This window comes from Rutilus rutilus, assembly GCF_951802725.1.
Source record: "Rutilus rutilus genome assembly, chromosome: 21".
Taxonomy (NCBI): domain Eukaryota; kingdom Metazoa; phylum Chordata; class Actinopteri; order Cypriniformes; family Leuciscidae; genus Rutilus; species Rutilus rutilus.
The window spans coordinates 13,335,100-13,348,111 of record NC_140226.1 but is presented as its reverse complement, the minus strand read 5'-3'; the positions used below and the strand labels follow the sequence as shown (position 1 = coordinate 13,348,111).

The following is a 13,012-nucleotide window of genomic DNA, read 5'->3' as shown; positions in this document are numbered from 1 at the left end:
ATTTTAGGATTAATATTAAGAAATGTGCATTGTGCAATAAATAAATGCTCCAAATAAAGTTTAATTATATTTTTTTTATCAGCAAGTCTTAAGCGATGTCAATAAATATGTTAATGGCTTTGAAGTATGTATGAAATAAATGTATTTTAACTAGATTTTGGTATAGTTTTTTTTTTTTTTTTTTTTTTAAATAGGTTATCCCCAGACATTTAGCGGAACATGTAATTTGGAATATGTGGAATATGTAATTTAGTTGTTATCTCATATGACATGAGATAACCCTGAGTTACTTGCGCTTCCCAGCATGTACTTTTTGTATTCTTTTAGATAAGTAAATGAAAAACAACTGATCCCCATAGGTCACAAGCAGCCCCTAAAAACACAGACCAGAAATAGTTTGTGGTGTGTGATAAATCACAGGCTAATGAGAGAGCGGTGTGGTGGTGCATTTGTATTCCGCCCAGCTGTTGGCAGACTTATATCTGCTTTGAGCCTCTCATGGCCGTAGTGAGAGGGAGAGAGACTGCATTAAGCCATTATAGTCTGACATTCACCCTGAATACAGATGTGCATACATCCATTTTAGTCCATCATTTAGTGTCAATATGCGCAGGAGACAGAGGCCAGAGGAGGTAATCATATATGCAATAAACGCACCTACCGAATCTCTATCTTCATCAGCTGGGCCAAGTGAAGTGCAATTAGGGTATCTTGGCGTAGGACACATCGCCTAGCAACACTTTATAGTTTGTGCTTGTGTACGCCTGTAGATAAGCAGCCATTTTCATTACCAGAAAATGGTGCAAGAATACAGAAAGAGCTTTAATGCACTCTTTACCACTTAAGTGAGTATATCAGGCATTCCGGGTGATACCGTCTCGTTTTAAAGTAGCAGCAGACCTCTTTTATGACTATATCTGCTTACTTTAGTAAGATCCACTTACTGCAAGCCAAACCTGGCCAGCCATGTTTGCAGCAGGGGAGCTGTATCAGATGCCACTCTCTGTATCAGACAGTGTTACAGTGCTTTACTCACTCAGATCAGCTCAACAAAGTCACTCCTCTGCACTTTACCTTACACTCTAAAAAGGTTTCAAAAGTTTCCTTCAGTGATCAGTACTAAAATATATTTATTTTTTTTAAATGTGAAGAACATTTTAATAATCTAAGGGTACGTTTACATGACAGTGATATGCTTAAAACGGAGATGTTTTTCCTCTGAGTTTTCCGCGCACAGATGACACCATTGTCAAAACGACCCGTATTCACATGGATCTCTAAAAAACGTGTATTCTGCTGCCAGGCCATTAGATGGCGATGAAACACTATAGACTGAACACGTAATACGCAAGTGCATGACATCATCATCTTCAGAGATTTGCGTTTTTTGTTGTTTACACAGAGACCATTTTCAAAAACTTGCACTATTGGGAGAAGTACCTGCTTTTTGGCATGTTCGCACCACAGGAACTGTGAACGATTTCAGTTACAGGAAGCTAGGAACGCCTCCACGAACTTGGAAAACAACAAAAGATGGACCTGACGCCGAAGTCCAGGCACTTCTCAACCTTTATGCTAAGGAGGAAATCCAACGTGAATTTGAAGGGATCAAGCAAAACATGATTATGTATTTCTGCTCAGCTAGCGACATTGGGCGTCAACCACACGGCAAACTCTATACTTTTTTTGTATACCATTTACTTTCTTTGTATAACAGTTCTTTGTATTAGATAGGACTGTTAAACAGAACGTAATCTACTGATCAGGAGAATGGGAGCGTTGTGTGTTCACACGCTGGTGTTCTCAGCGCTGTCGAAATAAATGTCTGCCGTGTCATCAAAATATAAGTCCCGCACAACAACCAGAGCGGTAGGACGTAAGTCTCCCCTGATAGAGAACCTTTTGTGCAACAGAAAGGTTCTTCATGAAAGGGTAACTCTCGCCAAAATGCAACCTAGGGTCTTTTTGTTAATCTACCCGAGGCGAACTTTCGTTTAAAAGCATAATTAGAAAGTACTTTTAAGTTTGACCGTATTTCCGGTTTAGGTCAAATTGCCTTTTGAATGAGAGTGCTTGGGGCACTTCTATGATAGCATTAAAAAATCGCTAATTTTAAAACACTAATGGTGCGTTCACACCAAACGCGAATAGTGCGTCAGGCGCGAGTGATTTCAATGTTAAGTCAATGCAAAGACACGTTATGCGCGTAAAAAATTCCTGCTGCGCGAATGGGGCGTAGAGCGCGGCGCGGTAGACGCGAATACGCCTCATTCGCGCGTCAAGTTCGCGCGAATTGAGCGTCTAGCGCGTTAAGCGCAAATGATTTTATTAGTGCTATTTGTGCATTCACGCGTTTGACGCGAATTCGCGTCTGCCGCCCGAGTTGAAAAATCTGAACTTCTGCGTCAATTCGCGCCGCGTTAACCAATCAGGAGCCTGCTTGCTGCCACGTGGTGAAGTGACAGTTTATAATGTTATTTTATGTGTGGCCTCAATAAATTATTTTGTAATATGACTAAAATGCACAACAAAGCAAATCTTTCACATAAAAACTCGATTTCAATATATGAGAGATACTCATTTTGTATTGAATGCTATTTATTCCATATCTATTCTAGATTATATGAAACATTAATCTAATGTAAAGACAACAAACACAATTTAGTGTATAAAAACAAAAACAAAATAATCACTGGACAGGTTTCACTTTTGGAGGCTGGCTCCATTTATTATCAAAACAAAAATAAATTACAGATTAGGTGGGTGCGGGCGAGGGTGAACCTCGCGCCGGGCTGAACAGCGCGGGCTCGTCAGGCAGCGACCACTCGAGGCCGAGGCCTTATACGGCCTACGCTGTCCTCGTCAGCGTCCTCACTGTTAGGTCCACCAAACCTAGCTCCTGGAGCAAATTGTGAAACTCCTGAAACCCTCCGGAGGGTCTGGTGGACCCGAGTACAGCGACGATGTCCCCTACGCAGCTGTTTCTGCTCTCCAGAGCATATACGAGCGGTCACTCTCTCGATTAATGCTAATGCTCGATAAACATCTAAAAAAGATTGCCGCAAACGGGTTTCGAAACTTTCGCCTCCGACGCGCGTGATGCGCGTAAATTTCGCTTCAAACTTTTGTTTTTACGCGCGTCAATTTTACTCTTGACGCGCGAATTAACACAAAGTGGTCAAGCGTATAACTAGACGCGGCAGGCGCGAATTTGACGCGCTATTCGCGTCCGGTGTGAACGCACAGTTAGAAGGCTCAACACAACATGAAACTTTGCTCGAAGTATCACCAGGGGCTCTACACATGAGCTCGAGCATTGAGAACATTGTTTGTGTACACAGAGTTTACTAAAAAGAAGGATTTTGAACAACTCACTGTAGCTGTGTCCGCCGGCATTTTGACAGTCAAAAATAGTCGATCTCCAATTGTGAATGAACTGACTCTGAATTTTTTTATTGCTTCTAATATGAGCCTTTTACAAATACAAGGTCAATATTGATTTTCACTAACGACAAAACAACAAATTATCTGTGAATTTATAAGGAACTAAGCTTTAGGAGCTTTCCATCTTTACTCTCCTCCCTGTTACGTTGCATTCGGAGATTGACTATTATTTGTATTTTTTTTTTTTCTTAGTGTGAAGAACAAAGGTTCCATGGATGTTAAAGGTTCTTATTGTAATGCCAATAAATAACCTTTATAAATTTAGTTTTAGTGTATGCAGAACATAGAAAGTAAACACCTTGGATGTGACAGTAGAGCTAATGCTGCTAGTCATGTGAACTTACACACGTGTGATTAATTGTGACACCTGGATAAGATTAAGGTCATCCATGCTGTTAATGGCTCTTCCTCTATGTCTGTAATCTGAACACATCAGAAAAGACCAGGGGGTGTGTCTCAATCAACTCCTTAGCTTGTGAATCAGTATATTGTATTCAAGAATTTGGGCACTGGTAAGGACAGTAAAGGACGCTGGCTCACTACTCAGTACAACATAACTACTGGTATTTATGAACAACTAGCAGAGCATTTCTTTCTGACATTACTTGCAATGTTATTAAAGTATATTATGATAAATACTTTGCTTGTTACATATACGTGCAACATTTCATCTAATTATAATTGTTCGCTAGAGTATGTTCATTACCCGTCTGGCGATGTATGTTCATGCTTAAATATAATAAAATAATTATTTGTATTTTTAAAAACATCTATCACATGCCATTCTGTGTAGTGAGTTGGCTCACTTGATTTAAATTTTGTGCTTCTGAACTTCCGTTAAGGGAGCATAGTGAGCATTGATGCTCCCTCGTTTTCATGATGCACTGTGGGAGTTTTTTAGGGAGCGAACGATGCCCTGGAAGGATTCTGCGATTGAGACAGCCCTTAAAATGGCCGACTCCCTGATCAGTGCCCTGAATACTGAACTAGGGAGCTGAATGAGATGCACCCCAGGTCTAATGCTCAAATGCACTCACAAAAATAAAACACTTTCTCCTTTCCTTTCTTTCAGAACACAACACACATATTTATCCCATTTTCACCTTGTGAATACAAGACTAATATTTGATTAGATTAGACATGAGACTGGCATTGCAGAAAATCCCTATAACAGAGATCATAGAAAACAAATATTCCAAGCCAGTTCTGTTCGGATGATGAGGCTTAAATAAGTGCAGTGTGGATGCATGGGCTACTTTAAAGAGATAGGCCTAGCTTTGGTTAGCTAAGAACTATTAATCTTGTTATGGATGACACAGGCTTTGCTCCATACAGAGGAAAGCAGAAGGTAGCGGCGATATGCTAATGCAGTTGACAGCTAATGCACGCTGATGATTTATTTCTAGATCAGAGAGGCCTGATGAATCTTCAGTCACCAAAGGCTTTCATTGGCACTACAACAACAAACAACTGCACAAACACTGCATATCAACACTTCTATAATCTTTTGACTCCATTAGTGCTTTGGATCACAAAGCTCATTTTATGGTCTACTCCACTACATTTATTGGAACTCAGTGTTAATTCAGTAAACATGCGGGTGAAAATCGTGAAATCTGTCATGAATTTGCACAAAAAGTATATTTCACCCCTATATAAAACAAAAACAATACTAACTTTATTTTGCATTAAAGATTTTTTATGACCATTTGCATTGACATGATATGATACATCAACTAAACCCAAGCACCATACTCATCATTAATGTAATGTAGTGTTGTCAAAAATATACATTTTTCAATATGTATCGATACTGAAACATCGGAAACAATTCCCATACTCATTTCCCACAGTATCAAATCGACCGATACCTGCTGCACTTTCTCACACTCTTCTCTCCGACAGCGAGTTGACACACAACCGGCTCCTCTTACTCACTCGGCATCATTCTACTCATCCTCGCAAGTTTCGTGCTCACCCAGAATGCATGCACATAAAGCTGTCTCTCAAACAGCTTGAGAGTCGTGAGTATCAAATTGGCTTATGGCGCTTAAATGGTCAAATACACACATAATTATGTCAAAATGCCCGTCTTGGCAAGTATTCACGTAAACTGTTTTTTTTCCCGTGGTATCAAAAATGGTATCGAATATCTATATTTTTCAAGGTATCGTATCGAAGTTAGACATTCCAGTTTTGTGACAACACTAATGTAATGTGAAAAAAATAATAAGTTATAGTATTTTTGTAATGAATTTAATTCATTGTGGTTTAAATAAAATGATTTAAAACTAAATTTAAACATTATTTTTAGAATGATGCTTTGTATTTTTTGTTACAGTAAAGAAATTTGAAGAAAAATATGCTAACTGTTAATAAAAATGTCACAGTGCAATACATCTTAAAGAGATAGTTTTAATTTTAGTTTTTAAAAATGTTAATTCTGTCATAATAGCATCATATAGTTACAAACCTGTATGGCTATCTTTTGTGGAATAGATATTTTGAGAAATGTCTCAATGTTTTTTTGTTTACATACAATGGAAGTCAATGCCCAGCATTCTTCAAAATGCAGAAGAAAGTCATTTGTAAAATGATAAGTACATGATGACAACATTTTTCATTTCAGTTTATCTATCTATCGTTCTATGACCTAGTTTCTAGTAAATTAATTCATATTAAATATATAACCAAAAGGAAAAAAAAAGAAAAAACATTGGGACATCTTGAACATCATTAAAATAATGCTTTGATAAAGTCCATATGTCTCATTTGAGCTGCAGCACTTACAAATGGTAGGGAATCCACTAGAGTATTGATAATGCTATTATGCTATTATTAGATTAGATAATTCATTTTTTTGTCACTTCCTCTTCCTTCTGGTGATTTATTTCCTGTTTTTACACTTGAAGGCTTCTAATTCATGATCATTTTTCTCTGTTCAAGTCTCAGTAGACCACATCTACCACTGTCCAGTACAAGACACACATTCACACACACACACACACCATTTCCTCTGAACACAGAAGAAATTCTCCACTCTCCAACACATACACATAACTAATGGCATTATAGCCTCATTGGCCTTTGTACACAGACTCTATTTCTATTCACAGCTGTCACTTTTCTCTTGCTTAAAGCAGCAGGGTGGCAAGATCAAAACAAGGCACCAGTGCCTCAGTGACAGCTCATTATCACAGACAAACACCCCCTAAAGTGACTCCCACTCGAACCTCTGCCATTTTACTTCACCGCCTCTCCCGTCACTCTGACAACAAGCACACTCTCCCCATCTCCGAACGCCAGCACTCCCGAATCCGACATTCAGAACGCTTAGTGCTGATCATGACCTCACTGTGGCTATGTTGTGATTTTATGCTGCTTCAAAATCTGGCTGTTTTGACTGGAATTGTTTCAGTTTACTTCTCTCGCCAAACATTTCCTGAATGCCTGCCCAAAAGCTTTTTACATCCCAGTGACTCTGCCCTCTGCGACTCAAAAATAGCTTCCAGAAGATTCAGGTGGTTCCTCACAGCATCTGCAGAAACACTGCAGGGTTGTTTTAACCTGTGAAGACCTGCAATAAAAAAAATAAAAAATAAAAAACCGAGGTGTAGGGGAAATATTGGCATACATCTTGAGCGGCATGTCTCAAAAGTTAGATATGAGGTCACGTGCACTAAAGGTTGGGATTTGACCTCATATCCAGTGTCTAATCTTTACTGACATGTTTACATTCATCTAGTTGAGTCACAGATCTATTGTGTTTAATTCATCTGTCTTTTCTGACTGAATTCAGAGACAGGTCAGGCAACAGATGGCCACCCAATCCTGAAAATACTCTATACCAGTCAGAGCAGATATACTATACAAATATCCCACAAAAAACAACATGGATGATTGACTGAGAGATATGATTTAATCTTTTAGTCCATGACATCAAACAAAGCCATACAAACTAAAAGAATAAACATAGGATTAACCTTTACTCAACCATACACATACATATACATAGCTTTCAGATTCCTCTCATCTCTATATTTGAAGCAAAAAAAAAAAAAAAAAAACCTGCACAGGAACAAACCAGCAACATGGCTGCTTCTCCAGACAGCTGTAAACAGAGGCATATTAGGTTTCACCATCTCAGCACAGCTAACATGTCTCCTAATTCCTCACGTGCAAAGTCACATCTCAAAGCCTATCTCAAACAATCAGCTTACATGCATATGACTATAAATCAACTAAAACTTGCCAGGTCTGCTATGATTGCGACCTGCTAGTTGCATAATTTCAAGGAAAGCTCAGTTTTACTCTGCACTGCAAAATAACTCAATGAGTGTGATAATCTTAGAGCATTAACAATTTTTTTTTTTCCCTTTCCAATTCCTTACTCAAACAATCACGCAAGCTGTGGGAATCATTGCGCTCTTGCTGGCTTCTTGGCTCCATCTCATCATATCATGGGTCTAAGCTCAGCAAGAGTAATTAAACAAGTCTGAAGGACTTTCTGGCATTCTGGCACCACATTCAACAACACAGCGCAGGAGATTTAGGAGCTGTCCATGGTTCTGGAAAACGTGCTAATTTCAACGTTACGCAATGAATGGAAATCAATGCTATATAGTAAATGTTATAATAGCTGGTTACTGTCAACCACAAGGCCAACATGCAAGCAGCTCCATAAAACAATAACACATTAAATATGCAGTTTGTTACTGTACTGTAATATGAATATGCTAATATAAAGTATATAACCCTCTTTCCTCATATACAGTCTTGTCAGCATGACATAACCATAGTTTCCCACACCCCTATCCAGGAAGACAGTGCGCTCAGCCCTCAGAGCTGCTGTGTGAGCCATAAATTGAATTATAGCACCACCAGCCAGTGGAAGAGGTGCTGCAGTTCAGTTACCCATCTACTCTATGTGAAAAAATATACAGCAGCTTCATATCAAACAACGTATCTCGTATATTGGCATTTTGTGAACTTAGGAACAACAATATAGATTAGCAATTGCATTTATTTTCAAGTAATTCAAGACAAAATGACACATTTATGTCAAGGTAACTGATGGAATTTTACTTATATAGTAATAGTATAGTAATATTACTTATATAGATAGATTGCATATTACTCTGCATTTAGATCTAAAATATTGTTTAGAACATAAATTATATATAATTGAAACTTTATATAAAGTATTTAAATAATAGTAAAAAAAAAAAAGAAAAAAAAAGAAGAGTTTCACAAATGAAGCATGTGAGGATAATTGTTTTCTTGTGAGAACATTATTTTTTTGTTTAGGATAATCAAAAAGATGCATACAACTCAAACATCTGAATATATCCAAATACCACTGCGAAATGCTCCTTCATTTCATCTCTCTTACAGCACTTCATATTACCTCTCATATATATATATATATATATATATATATATATATGCTAAAAGATGGAACTAGGAAGACAACTCCAATCTATAAATTCACATATTTTACAATATTTTGCAAAAATTACAATGTTTTATAAACACACTTTTTTTTTTTTTTTTTTTTTTTTTACCACTTTTAAGCCAAGTTAACATGACTGGATGCACCTTTTGTATCATCGACAGAATATGTGCCAATGTTGAAGAACATTACTTCATTGCTTCTGATAGTCAATATTTCACTAAATAAATAAATAAATAAATAATAAAATAAAATAAAAATGACAGAGAATGTCACTCTTAATGTCATCACTACTTAGAATAGAGCAGATTACGGATGTGGGTGCATATAAAATAATTGATTTTGATCTAGTCTTTCAACATAACCCCCTCCACCGCCCAACACACGCACGCACGCACACACACACACACACACACACATAGCTACACAAACCCATCCATCCCATTATCTGAACTATACAAGCACTCAGACCAAATCATGGCTATATCTTTAATGCATGAACCAGATACATTATGCTATAACAAACCATCTCAATGTAGCTATTTCTCATTTTTGAGAGCAAAATTAAATATTGTACCTGAAGATATATATTGACCTTGTCTAAAACCCAAAGCCCGATCTGCCAAAGACATCTAGACACTCTGAAAAGAGATTCGGACTCTCGGCACCAATTCTTTAAGGTCGAGAAGGGACAGTTCAATGTGACAAACCATTCAATATTCAGACTGAAAAGTTTACCTAGCAGAAGGAACACCAGTCCTGCTTGAAGCACCGAGGGTCAGAGGAACCGAATCTTCTCACTTGTCATATTTTCCCATGTTGTGCTCCACTGGATTCACACTAAATTCAAAGGTGCGCGTGATATGAAGGCATCCAACACCCCAAAGCCCATATCCAAAACCACTAAAATCCAATGGGATATATTTTTCTTTTGAAGTAATGGATTGATATCCCCAAATAACGTACTGAGGGACAGTCAAATTCCTGCGCAACGTGCCCAACGCCCCTCAAGGAAGCTAAGTACTTGTTTTCCCCTCAGAAGCGCGGAAGCTCGTGCCATTCTCCTCCCGCCCGTCGACGCACCTCGCTCGAGCGCGAGCTTTCGTCCGCATTAAACCCGGGAAGTCAACTCAAATCTCAGCAGGGAGACCTTCACACCACCGCACCTTTACAAGTACTTCCCCCCCAGCTTAATCCACACAGTCACTGACCGACTGCCTTTCGCGCCAGCCCTCCATCCAAAAGGTATCAAAAGTGTCTTCTCCTCAGGCTGCGTACGCTCTCCACACGCGACTGAAGATGGATTAATAACTGTAAATTTCTCCGATAAGTCGATATAACACACATAGGATGCTAAAAAAATTAAAGAGAGGTCTAATTAATTGCACATGAAGCGGGAAGACGGAGCAAATTCCTCATAATAACGGTCGAGCTGTTTAAACAAACTAGTTTTGCACCAGCCACTGCCTGGGATCATCCGTATAACGGCTGTTCTCTCTACCCTGCTGTTTGGATTGGGAGAGAGAACGCAGGACGTCATCGCGGATTGGCTCAGACTGACGCTCGCAATACTTGATACGTGTGTCACTCTGCGCCCCTCAGTGAGAAGTGCTGTTGATTTAGGGTTCGAAGATGACAGAAAAGGTAAAGAAGACCATGTGGCAAGCTGTTTTATCGTTTATTCATTAGAACAAAGTAGTATAAATTTCGTTCTTACTTAAAGTTTGTTTTTAACTACTGTAGTAAGTCACGGTTGACTATCTGCTGCCTCAAAGCTAGCAGTCATCAGTTGGAAACAGGAGCCTAAACCCCTGTGTGGCAGCGGCAGCAGCAGCAGCGCAAGATTTTGGGAGAATGATCAAGCAGACTAGAGACAGTGTAGTACCAAAACATTCTCGAGTTTATTAATGGGTAAGTGCACCCAAAAATTAAAATGATCTGCAATTATGTATATTTACTCACCCTCAAGCCATCCTAGATATGCCTTTTTTCTTTTAGCCAAACCCAATCTGAGTTATATTAAAACATATCCTGGCTCTTCCAAGCTTTATAATGGGAGTGAATATTAACTGAGATTTTGAAGCCCCCAAAAAAGTGCATCCATCCATCATAAAAGTAATCCATATACGGTCTAGGGGGTTAATAAAGGCCTTCTGAAGCAAAGTAATGCATTTTTGTAAGAAAAATATCCATAACTATATATTATATAGAATATTATATAGAATAATTATAATTTATAAACTGCAATCACTAGCTTCCGTTAACGTCCGTCCGCACGTTCACGAGAAAGTCAAGTTCCGGCATAATATGTAGGATGTAGGAGTATAAGCTTAGGTGAGAGTAGACTCCTCTTGCAGTTTAAACAAATAGGGCTTGCTTCAGAAGGCCTTTACTAACCCCCTGGAGCCGTACGGATTACTTTTCTGATGGGTGGATGAAGTTACTATTCAATCCCATTATAAAGCTTCGAAGAGCCAGGATATTTGTTTTAATATAACTCTGATTGTGTTTGGCTGAAAGAAGAAAGTCATATACAGATGTCAAAAGTGAAGCCCAAGAAATAAGAAAATATTAACAATCATTCAGAAGTTATGACTTGGACGTATTCATTTAAATTTCAAAAGCAACTTTTCTTTAGATACTATTAGGCAGGGTGCGAATTGGATCCCCCTGAAGGATGTCAAAACAAGATGTAGGAATTTTGAAAATAGCAAACTGTTTGTTGCTGAAATATCCACAAGTTCAACTCCAACAATTAAATAAGAGCACACTATTTACCTGATACATGAGATGCATGTGAAATTTGTGTTTATTACTTTAGCAACAGTAAGCTCCCTGCACGTTATTTTTCAGAATTGTTTGAATTCATTTTTAATATCAAAACAAAGTGATTAAGAAATCTAACAGTGAAAAAATTTGACACTAGTGTGTTTTCCAATTGTAATTGTAATCTCACTAGTTAAAATAGCTTTTTATTTGACATTTGTTATGATTAATCAGAAAGGCTACTACTTTTCCCCATGTACGTACTATACATATTAGAATAATTGCAATAACTGGATAATAAGGTACTAACCCTGAACCTACCCCTAAAACTAACCTTAACTCATGTAGTTACCTTATACTTCCCAGTACATTCTTAGGTAAGTACACTAATATACGTAAGTGCAAGTACTGTAGAATAATGTGCAACCAAAAAGTGCAACCTTAAGTTATTGGGATAGTGACTAATAGAATGTAAAGCTAGAATACATTCTAGTAAGAGTTGGGACAGTTACTTAAAGTGCCCAAAGAACAACTACTAGTAAAACTGGAATGCATACTTAAAAAAAGTTCATCATCATCATCATCTTCCGCTTATCCGGGGCCAGGTCACAGGGGCAGCAGTCTAAGCAAAGATGCCCAGTCTTCCCTCCCCAGACACTTCCTCCAGCTCTTCCGGGGGGACACCGAGGCATTCCTAGGCAAGCCGGGAGACATATCCCTCCAGCGTGTCCTAGATTTTTCCCGGGGTCTCCTCCCGGTGAGACGCGCCCGGAACACCTTCCCGGGAAGGCGATGTGGAGGAGCAGCAGCTCTACTCTGAGCTCCTCCCGAGTGACGAGCTCCTCACCCTATCTCTAAGGGATCGCCCAGCCACCCTGCGGGGAAAGGGCTCATTTCGGCCACCTATATCTGGGATCTTGTCCTTTCGGTCATGATCCACAGCTCATGACCATAGGTGAGAGTAGGAACGTAGATTGACTGGTAAATCGAGAGCTTCGCCTTGCAGCTCAGCTCCTTCTTCACCACGACAGACCGGTACATTGACCACATTACTGCAGAGGCTGCACCGATCCGTCTGTCAATCTCCCGTTCCATCCTTCTCTCACTCGTGAACAAGACCCCAAGATACTTGAACTCATCCACTTGAGGCAGGAACTCTCCACCAACCTGAAGTGTGCAAGCCACCCTTTTCCGACTGAGAACCATGGCCAACTCGGATTTGGAGGTGCTGATTCTCATCCCAGCCGCTTCACACTCTGCCGCAAACAGTCCCAGTGCATGCTGAAGGTCCTGGTCTGATGGGGCCAGCACGACAACATCATCCGCAAAAACCAGATATGCTGTCACATA

At 39.1% G+C, this 13,012-nt stretch overlaps 1 protein-coding gene across 1 annotated transcript in view; it reads right to left on the bottom strand.

The window, feature by feature from the left end:
- lrfn5a (leucine rich repeat and fibronectin type III domain containing 5a) overlaps nt 1–10,403 on the bottom strand; it is a 64,422-nt gene extending 54,019 nt beyond the window's left edge. Inside the window, exon 1 of the mRNA XM_084394131.1 lies at nt 9,635–10,403. The gene's annotated coding sequence lies outside the window, so the exon portion shown is untranslated. The remainder of the gene's footprint in view (nt 1–9,634) is intronic.
- Between the last annotated feature and the right edge of the window lie 2,609 nt (nt 10,404–13,012).